At 41.3% G+C, this 11125-nt stretch overlaps 1 pseudogene; it reads left to right on the top strand.

Annotated features, from left to right (window-relative positions):
- The first annotated feature begins 365 nt into the window (after positions 1–365).
- Positions 366–1141, top strand: LOC135228723 (cellular tumor antigen p53-like; annotated as a pseudogene).
- Positions 1142–11125: the final 9984 nt, after the last annotated feature.

Genomic DNA, 11125 nt, shown 5'->3' with positions numbered 1-11125 from the left:
AAGCTGGTTCTGTCCCCCTCACTGTCCCCAGCAGCGGAGGCAGTAGACGATCTGCTACTCCCAGAAGATGCTGCAGACTGGCTAGAAAGCCAAGCTGGGGCTCAAGGAATATCAGCAGCCCCTGCACCAGCCACCCTTACACCAGCCACCTCCTAGACACTTTCATCCTCTGTCCCTTCCCAGAAGACCTACTGCAGCAACTGTGGTTTCCATCTTGGCTTCCTGCATTCTGGGACAGCCAAGTCTGTCACCTGCACGTACTCCCCTGACCTTAACAAGCTGTTCTGCCAGCTGGCAAAGACCTGTCCAGTGCAGCCGTAGCTCAGCTCACCACCCCACTCCACCCCAGCACCTGTGTTCACACCATGGCCATCTACCAGATGTCAGCACATGACAGAGGTCGTGCAGCACTGCCCCCATCTTGAGTGCTACTCCGACTATAGCGATGGCCTGGCCGCTCCTCAGCATCTTATCCAGGTGGGAGGAATCCTGCGTGCTGATATTTGTAGGACACCATTACTCTTCGACATAGTGTGGGGTACCCTATGAGCTACCTCAGGTCGGTTCTGACTACCACCATCCACTTCAACTTCATGTGTAGCAGCTCCTGCATGGGGGGGGGGAACCCATCCTCACCATCATCACACTGGAAGACTCCGATGGTAATCTGCTAGGACACAACAGTTTCGAGGTGCATATTTGTACTGTTCTGGGAGAGACAGACGTACAGAGGAAGAAAATTTCCACAACAAGTGGGAGCCAGCCTCTGAGAGGATCACTGAGTAAGCACTGCCCACCAGCACCAGCTCCTCTACCGAGCCAAAGAAGAAGCCAGTGGACGAAAAATATTTCACCCTTAAGATCCATGGGCATGAATGCTTCAAGATGTTCCTAGAGTTGAACGAGGCATTGGAGCTGAAGGATGCCCAGGCTGGGAAGCAGTCAGAGGGGAGCAGGGATCAATGCAGCCTTCCAAACTCTAGGAAAGGGGAATCTACCACCCACTGTAAAAAACTAATGTTCAAGAGAGAGGGGCCTGACTCAGACTGACGTCCTTCACTTCCTGTCCCCCATTTACACACCCTGTCCCTGCCCTCCTTTCCTACCATTTTGAAATTCATATGCTTGACCGCCTACTTGATACAGGTGTGTCTCGAAAACACTCAAGAACTCTTCACTTACCTTGGCATGGGCCTCCACTAAAGAAGCTGGCCTACACTGGTGTTCTGGGGGGCATGAGGGAGCTGGGACAATCCAGCTTAGATTGTAAGGTTTTTACTATAAGGAATACTTGGAAGAGATAGGATGGCGTTCCTGCACGTAAGAATTAGATTTTAAAAGCAGTCATAGAACTTACCATACCTGGGTTGGAAGCCTAGACCAGTAACAGACTAGCCAGGGGAACTATCTCAAGGGGTTTTATTTCTCCTGACAGCAATGTGTATGTCTATAAAATGCTGATACCTACCACCTACCTCGTGGGGTTTGCTGTGAGGTTAATGAAATGATATATGTATGACTCAAAGATCCCGTAGGGCTGGAAGTCACCAGGCTGCCTGGCCTTAAAACCTTCTCAGATTACATGGCATCTGGGACTTGGCCTCTGGGGAGTGCTGGTCCCCTGTCCCTGTTGGTTGATGGATTGACTAGGCAGCTGGTTAAGGGGAAGGAATTTCCTACTTCCTTTTCTGCTGGCCTAGCCACGTCCTGTCTAGCCTCTAGGTAAACCTCAGCACCTAAAAGGAAACCTCACCCCATCCCACTCCCTGAAGGATTCCAGCTTTTACATGGAATCCGTATCTACCACCACGTCTAACTGCAACCAGACACTCAGAGCCTAATTTCTTTTGCACTTTGGAAAGCACATTTGCATTCTTTGCCTACATCCCTTCTCCCCTCCCCTTTTTATATCTGTTTCTTATTTCACAATAAAACTTTGGTATTAAAAAAAAATACTAATGAGACTTTAAATTTCTTCTCACCCTATGTCATGGATTGTATTGTCACCCCAAAATTGTATTATGTGTAACAACTTGGTTAGGCCATGATTCCCATCAAACACAGACCTAAAGAACTGACCTCAGTGACAGAGACTGAGAATGAACAACCACGGGGAAGCAGCGACTGTTTTTGGAGCCTGGAGCCAGCGTCCCAGTCAGGAAACCTTTGCGCCGGGCTTTGGACCGGGCGCAGCGGAGCTAAGCACGGCATCCTGAGACAGCACAAACGTGGCACATGGCCCTACCCCCAAGAAGTGACCTCGAGAGAAGCCCAGCCAGTGCATACAACGCAGCAACACGGCTGACAGGAGGAGAAGACACCGGGAGGCAGTGACTGGTTTTGGAGCTGGGAGTGCGGCGTCCCAGCCAGGGAAACTTGGCCCTGGGCTTTGGACTGGGAGCAGAGGAACTAACCACGGCTTCTGGGACAGCGTAAGCACGGGACGCGGGCCTGACCCTCAGGGGCAATCTCTATGCAGCCAGTGCACACAGTCGAAGCGCCCCTCAGGAATCTCAGATAAAACAGTCATCCCAAGCAGGATAAGTAACTTTGTCTATATTCTGGGGTGCTACTCTCTCCTATTTATCCGAACCCTCCCCTCCCCTTCCCAAGCGGCTTCATTAACATTGGAATTTCCTGAGCCAGAGAGCGAATTGCACTGCGGTTTTTCTTTCTTTTCTTTTTTGGTCTTTTCCTAACCCATTCTCCTGGCCTGAGAGAATCAGCTACAAAAAACCCAGGGACCAAAAATCCTTCCCTAATTGGAGTAAAAACACAGAATCAGCTCCAGCCAAGCATATGTGATCCACAGTTTGGGGCTTTCATCCATACAGGGAACAAGGCGGCTATTATAATGCAAGGGCAATTCTGATAGGGATCTGACTGTAATTGTTTTAGCAGCTTACTGGAAAGACAAGTTTCCCAGGTCTGATATCTCTGCGTATTCAACAGAGCCCTCACTGACCCACAACAGGGAACTGAGGGCTAAAGCTCCCCCCAGACCACCTAGCCTCCTGCCTTAGGGGTCTGACGATGGTGACACCTACCAATCTGTACAGGTACTTGCATTGGGGGTCTAAGGTACAGCTGCAGAGCCCACCCACCAAAGTGCTTTAGGAATAGAGACACACCTACCTCACCGGCACTTGGGAGAAGCCTGTCAGCACCCTGCCCCCCCCACCCCCCGGAGTGTGAGCCCCTGCTGCTACTAGAATTTGGTGCACACAACTATCACCATTACCTTTCAGGTGGATACGTGACAGTATGCACCACACACTTGATGACCTAAAATCAGATTCTACTCAAGAGTAGTGAATGGATTCTTAGACTTATGTATTTGGTAACAGCCCAAACCAGCTGGTAATAGGTCATAAGTAAGTCAAGGGCTACAACAATCAAGACAGCACAATCTAGTAGCCCATCTACATATATTGAAACAAAACAAAACAAGATAAGACTCAGTGAGCAAATATAGAATAAATCACTACAATATCTTAGAGATGGCTCGGAGACAGCAGTCGATATCAAACCACATAAAGAAGCAGACCATGAATGCTTCTACAACTCCCCAAACTAAAGAATCAAAACCTTTCCCAAATGAAGATACAATCCTGGAATTGCCAGATGCAGAATATAAAAGACTAATTTACAGAATGCTTCAAGACATCAGGGATGACCTCAGAAATGAAATAAGGGAATCTACAGAAAAAGCCAAAGAACACACTGATAAAGCATTTGAAGAACTCAAAAAGATTATTCAAGAGCATAGTGGAAAAATTAATAAGCTTCAAGAATCGATAGAGAGGCAGCATTCAGAAATCCAAAAGATTAGCAGTAAAATTATAGAATTAGACAACTCAATAGGAAGTCAGAGGAGCAGACTTGAACAACTGGAATGCAGGGTGGGGGTTCTGGAGGACAAGGGAATGGACACCCACATAGCTGAAAAAAAATCAGATAAAAGAATTAAAAAAAACGGAGAAACACTAAGAATCATGTGGTACTCTATCAAGAAGAATAACTTGCATGTGATTGGAGTCCAAGAACAGGGAGGGATAACAGAAAATGGAGAGAGAATTGTTGAAGATCTGTTGGCAGAAAACTTCCCTGACATCATGACAGACAAAATGATATCTATCCAAGATGCTCACTGAACCCCATATAAGACTGATCCAAAAAGAAAATCACCAAGATATATTATCATCAAACTTGCCAAAACTAAAGATAAAGAGAAAATTTTAGAAGCAGCCAGGGATAAAAGAAAGGTCTCCTACAAAGGAGAATCAATAAGTTCAGACTACTCAGTAGAAACCATGCAGTCAAGAAGGCAACGGGATGACATATATAGGGCACTGAAGGAGAACAACTGCCAGCCAAGGATCATATATCCAGCAAAACTCTCTCTCAAATATGAAGGCGAAATTAAAACATTCACAGATAAACACAAGCTTAGAGAATTTGCAAAAACCAAACCAAAGCTCCAAGAAATACTAAAGGAAATTGGTCAGAAAATCAATAACGTCAGATAACAACACAACACAAGGTCACAGAGCAGAACATCCTCATATCAACTCAAATAGGGAAATCACAAAAACAAATTAAGATTAATTTTAAAAAGACAAAAACACTCAAAACAGGGACTCATTGAAGTCAATATGTAAAAGATCACAGTAATCAAAAAGAGGGACTAAATACAGGTGGCATAGAACTCCCATATGGAGAGGGATACAAGGCGATATAGGACAATACAAGTTAGGGTTTTACTTAGAAAAATAGGGGTAAATATTAAGGTAACCACAAAGAGGTCTAACAATTCTATAATTCAAAATAAAAACCAAGAAAAACTAACGACTCAGCAAACATGAAGTCAACTACTATGAAAATGAGGAACACACAATTTACAAAGAAAAACGTCTCAGCACAAAAAAGTAAGTGGAAAAATGAAATTGTCAACAACACACATAAAAAGGCATCAAAATGACAGCACTAAACACATATCTATAATTACACTGAATGTAAATGAACTAAATGCACCAATAAAGAGACAGAGAGTCTCAGACTGGATAAAGAAACACGATGCATCTATATGCTGCCTACAAGAGACACACCTTAGACTTAGAGACACAAACAAACTAAAACTCAAACGATGGAAAAAAATATATTAAGCAAACAATAAGCAAAAAAGAGCAGGAGTAGCAATATTAATTTCTTACAAAATAGACTTTAAAGTTAAATCCACCACAAAGGATAAAGAAGGACACTACATAATGATAAAAGGGACAATTGACCAGGAAGATATAACCATATTAAAAATTTATGCACCCAATGACAGCGCTGCAAGATACATAAATCAAATTTTAACAGAACTGAAAAGTGAGATAGACACCTCCACAATTATAGTAGGAGACTTCAACACACCACTTTCGGAGAAGGACAGGACATCCAATAAGAAGCTCAATAGAGACACGGAAGACCTAATTGCTACAATCAACCAACTTGACCTCATTGACATATAGAACTCTCCACCCAACTGCTGCAAAGTATACCTTTTTTTCTAGTGCACATGGAATAGTCTCTAGAATAGACCACATATTAGGTCATAAAACAAACCTTTGCAGAATCCAAAACATCGAAATACTACAAAGCATCTTCTCAGACCATAAGGCCATAAAAGTGGAAATCAATAACAGAAAAATTAGGGAAAAGAAATCAAATACTTGGAAACTGAACAACACCCTGCTGAAAAAAGACTGGGTTATAGAAGACATTAAGGACGGAATAAAGAAATTCATAGAATGCAACGAGAATGAAAACACTTCCTATCGAAACCTCTGGGACACAGCAAAAGCAGGGCTCAGAGGTCAATTTATATCAATAAATGCACACATACAAAAAGAAGAAAGAGCCAAAATCAGAGAACTGTCCCTACAACTTGAACAAATAGAAAGTGAGCAATAAAAGAATCCATCGGGCACCAGAAGAAAACAAATAATAAAAATTAGAGCTGAACTAAATGAATTAGAGAACAGAAAAACAACTGAAAGAATTAGCAAAGCCGAAAGCTGCTTCTTTGAAAAAATTAACAAAATTGATAAACCATTGGCCAGACTGACTAAAGAAATACAGGAAAGGAAACAAATAACCCGAATAAGAAACGAGATGGGCCACATCTCAACAGACCCAACTGAAATTAAAAGAATCATATCAGATTATTATGAAAAATTGTACTCTAACAAATTTGATAGATGAATTCCTAGGAAAACACTACCTACCTAAACTAACACAATCAGAAGTAGAACAACTAAATACACCCATAACAAAAAAAGAGATTGAAACGGTAATCAAAAAACTCCCAACAAAAAAAAAGCCCTGGCCCAGATGGCTTTACTGCAGAGTTCTACGAAACTTTCAGAGAAGAGTTAACACCACCACTACTAAAGGTATTTCAAAGCATAGAAGATGACGGAATACTACCTAACTCATTCTATGAAGCCACCATATCCCTGATACCAAAACCAGGTAAAGACATCATGAAAAAAGAAAATGACAAACCTATATCCATCATGAACATAGATGCAAAAATCCTCAACAAAATCCTAGACAATAGAATTCAACAACATATCAAAAAAAAAAAAAAATAATCCACCATGACCAAGTGGGATTTATACCAGGTATGCAAGGCTGGTTTAATATTAGAAAAACCATTAATGTAATCCACCATATAAATAAAACAAAAGACAAAAACCACATGATCTCATCAATTGATACAGAAAAGGTATTTGACAAAGTCCAACACCCATTTATGATAAAAACTCTCAGGGAAATAGGTATTTAACAAAAATCCTCAACATAATAAAGAGCATCTATACAAAGCCAACAGCCAAAATCACTCTAAATGGAGAGAGCATGAAAGCATTTCCCTTAAGAAAGGGAACCAGACAAGGATGCCCTTTATCACCGCTCTTATTCAACATTGTGCTAGATGTCCTAGGCAGAGCAACTACGCTAGACAAAGAAATAAAGGGCATCCGGATTGGCCAGGAGGAAGTAAAATTATCTCTATTTGCAGATGGCGTGATCTTATACACAGAAAACCCTAAGGAATCCTCCAGAAAAATACTGAAACTAATAGAAGAGTTTAGAAGAGTCTCAGGTTATAGGATAAACATACAAAAATCACTTGGATTCTTCTACATCAACAAAAAGAACATCAAAGAGGAAATAACCAAATCAATACCATTCACAGTAGGCCCCAAGAAGGTAAAATACTTAGGAATAAATCTTACCAAAGATGTAAAAGACTTATACAAACAAAACTACAAAGTACTACAGCAAGAAACTAAAAAGGACCTACATAGGTGGAAAAACATACCTTGCTCATGGATAGGAAGACTTAACATAGTAAAAATGTCTATTCTACCAAAAACCATCTATACATACAATGCAGTTCCAATCTAAATTGCAACGACATTTTTTAATGCGATGGAGAAACAGATCTCCAACTTCATATGGAAGGGAAAGAAGCCCCGGATAAGTAAAGCATTACCGAAAAAGAAGAAGAAAGTGGGAGGCCTCACTCTACCTGATTTTAGAACCTATTATACAGCCACAGTAGTCAAAACAGCCTGGTACTGGTACAACAACAGACACATAGACCAATGGAACAGAATTGAGAACCCAGATATAAATCCATCCACATATCAGCAGCTGATATTTGACAAAGGCCCAGTGTCAGTTAATTGGGGAAAAGATAGTCTTTTTAACAAATGGTGCTGGCATAACTGGATATTCATTTGCAAAAAAATGAAACAGGACCCATACCTCACACCACGCACAAAAACTAACTCCAAGTGGATCAAAGACCTAAACATAAAGACTAAAACGATAAAGATCATGGAAGAAAAAATAGGGACAATGTTAGAAGCCCTAATACAAGGCATAAACAGAATACGAAATATTACCAAAAATGATGAAGAGAAACTAAATAACTGGGAGCTCCTAAAAATCAAGCACCTATGCTCATCTAAAGAGTTCACCAAAAGAGTAAAAAGACCACCTACAGATTGGGAAAGAATTTTCAGCTATGACATCTCCGACCAGTGCCTGATCTCTAAAATCTGTATGATTCTGTTAAAACTCAACCACAAAAAGACAAACAACCCAATCAAGAAGTAGGCAAAGTATATGAACACACACTTCACTAAAGAAGATATTCAGGCAGCTAACAGATACATGAGAAAATGCTCTCGATCATTAGGCATTAGAGAAATGCAAATTCATACTACGATGAGATTCCATCTCACTCCAACAAGGCTGGCATTAAGCCAAAAAAAACAAAATAATAAATGTTGGAGAGGCTGCAGAGAGATTGGAACTCTTATACACTGCTGTTGGGAATGTAAAATGGTACAACCACTTTGGAAATCTATCTGGCGTTTTCTTAAACAGTTAAAAATAGAACTACCATACAACCCAGAAATCCCACTCCTCGGAATATACCCTAAAGAAATAAGAGCCTTCACATGAACAGATATATGCACTCCCATGTTTATTTACAATAGCAAAAAGCTGGAAGCAACCAAGGTGTCCATCAACGGATGAATGGTTAAATAAATTGTGGTACATTCACACAATGGAATACTACGCATCGATAAAGAAGTGACAAATCTGTGAAACATTTCATAACATGGAGGAACCTCGAAGGCATTATGCTGAGTGAAATTAGTCACAGGCAAAAGGACAAATATTGTATAAGACCATTACTATAAGATCTTGAGAAATAGTATAAACTGAGAAGAACACATACTGTTGTGGTTACGGGGGGGAAGGAGGGAGGGAGGGAGATGGTTATTTAGTGATTAGTTAGTAGATAAGAACTACTTTAGGTGAAGGGAAGGTCAATACTCAATACACGGAAGGTCAGCTCAACTGGGCTGGACCAAAAGCAAAGAAGTTTCCAGGATAAACTAAATACTTCAAAGGTCAGCGGAGCAAGGGCGGGGGTTTGGGGACAGAAGTCCAAAACTCAATTCTGCTTTAAAGGAGTTGAGGTCTTGACTTAACTAGAACACACTATCACTACAAGTGGGGGTTTCCAGCCTGTATGAGTCAAACAGGGGTCATTACAGGCTGAAACAGTGCTGTCCAATAGAACTTTCTGTGATGGTGAACATGCTCTACATCTGTGCTCTCCAATAAGGCAACACTAAGCACATGCGGCTTCTAAGCACTTGAAAGGTAGCTACTTCGACTGAATAAGTTTTTTAATTGTATTTAATTATATTAATTTAAAAATAAATAGCCACATGTGGCTGGTGGCTACTGTACTGGACAGCATAGTTAAAGGCTTACACCATGGACTGGGAAAATAATCCAAAAGTATATCACAAGACAGTCTTACTCATCCTCCGACTACCTGATAAAACACTTCCTTAACCCTTGCCCTCCATACACACACAGACACTATGCATAAGATTTCACCATATCACGCATCACTAGAGCAGTACTCCCGAATTTTAACATACATCAGAATCATGGAGGGCTTGTTAAAACACAGATTATCGAGCTCCAACCCCAAGTTTCTGATTCAGGAGGTCTGGGTTGAGCTCCAATCATTTACATCTTTAACAAGTTCCCAGATAATGCTGATGCTGCTAGGACCACACTTTGAGCAGCACTGGAATGAAAATTTCAACTATTCAAACACCAGCTCTCATGGATTGAATTGTGTCCCCCCTAAAATGTTTGTCAACTTGGCTAGACCATGATTCCCAGTATTGTATGACTGTCCACCAGTCAGTCATATGATGTAATTTCCTATGCATTGTAAATCCTACCTCTATGATGGTAATGAGGTGGGATTAGGGGTAGTCATGTTAATGAGGCAAAACTCAATCTACAAAATTAGTTTGTATTTTAAATCGATCTCTTTCAAGATATAAAAGGGAGAAGTGAGTACAGAGACATGGGGACCTCCTACCACCAAGAATGCAGAACCAGGAGGGGAGCGCTTCCTTTGGACACAAGGCCCCTGCACTGAGACGCTCCTAGGATGGGAAGATTGATGACAAGGACCTTCCCTCGGAGCTCACACAGACAAAAAGCCGTCCCCTGGAGCTAGCATCATGAATTTCGACTTCTGGACGCCTAAAGTGTGAGAGAACAAATTTCTCTTTGTTAAAGCCATCCACTTGTGGCATTTCTGTTACAGTGGCACTAGATGACTAAGACACCAACCTATCTACTAAAACAGCTTCTCTCACTGTCCCCTTTCTGCTACACAGAAGTGCCCCTTTCCTTCTAGTAAAAACTTAACACTTAGTACTATAAACACAGGGTAGAGAGGATATAAATAAACAAGGCTACCTGTCTAAGATGGCTTCTCCACATATTAGATCCAAGATCTGTCCACATTTGTTATAAGCTTTGCAAGTGTATCTAACACTACAGAGGCCAGAAAACACCGCAAGGGTGAACGCAAGCCTGCCAGGATGGTTTACATCTAATACCTGCACTGACCCTGCCTTAGAGTCAAGTTGGTGCTTTCTATTAAAATAACGTACATCACTCGGGTCTGGATCAGGATTACAGCCTTTTTCACCTTTCCGACATACAGTTCTGAAGAGTAACAAAAGAACACACGTATTAAAGTAAAGCATTTATCAAAGGCATTATGTTGAAGACAACTTTTTTCCATATTCCAAAAGAGAGGAGACAGAAAAGGAAAGGCTCTAGAACAAAGAGACTTGTGCAAACAGTCTCTGGTCTTCATTAATCACCTGCAACAACTCTTCTGGATCAGCAGTCATTTGAAAAGATATTTTGATTTGGGGGGTTACTTCTCTATGTCCTCTGGTCTACTTATGAATGCGTGACTTTCACATTACAAGATCCCTCCATGAAGAGCACTTTCCTGACTGCTCTTCTGAACAGCCTCCTTCCTGCCTCCTCCACCTTCACCTTTCTTTCCTCTCCAAAAGAAAGCCTACATCCAAAATACACTGTAACAACAAACTAGGACAGGATGCCTTCAAATAAACTCAGATGCTAGTACTGTTTAAAATGATCTTTATCATTTTAAATTTTCTATTTAGGTCTTTGATCTATTTTGAGTTCATTTTTGTGC

Source organism: Loxodonta africana, chromosome 27, assembly GCF_030014295.1.
Source record: "Loxodonta africana isolate mLoxAfr1 chromosome 27, mLoxAfr1.hap2, whole genome shotgun sequence".
NCBI lineage: Eukaryota > Metazoa > Chordata > Mammalia > Proboscidea > Elephantidae > Loxodonta > Loxodonta africana.
This window is presented reverse-complemented; position numbering and strand designations above follow the sequence as displayed.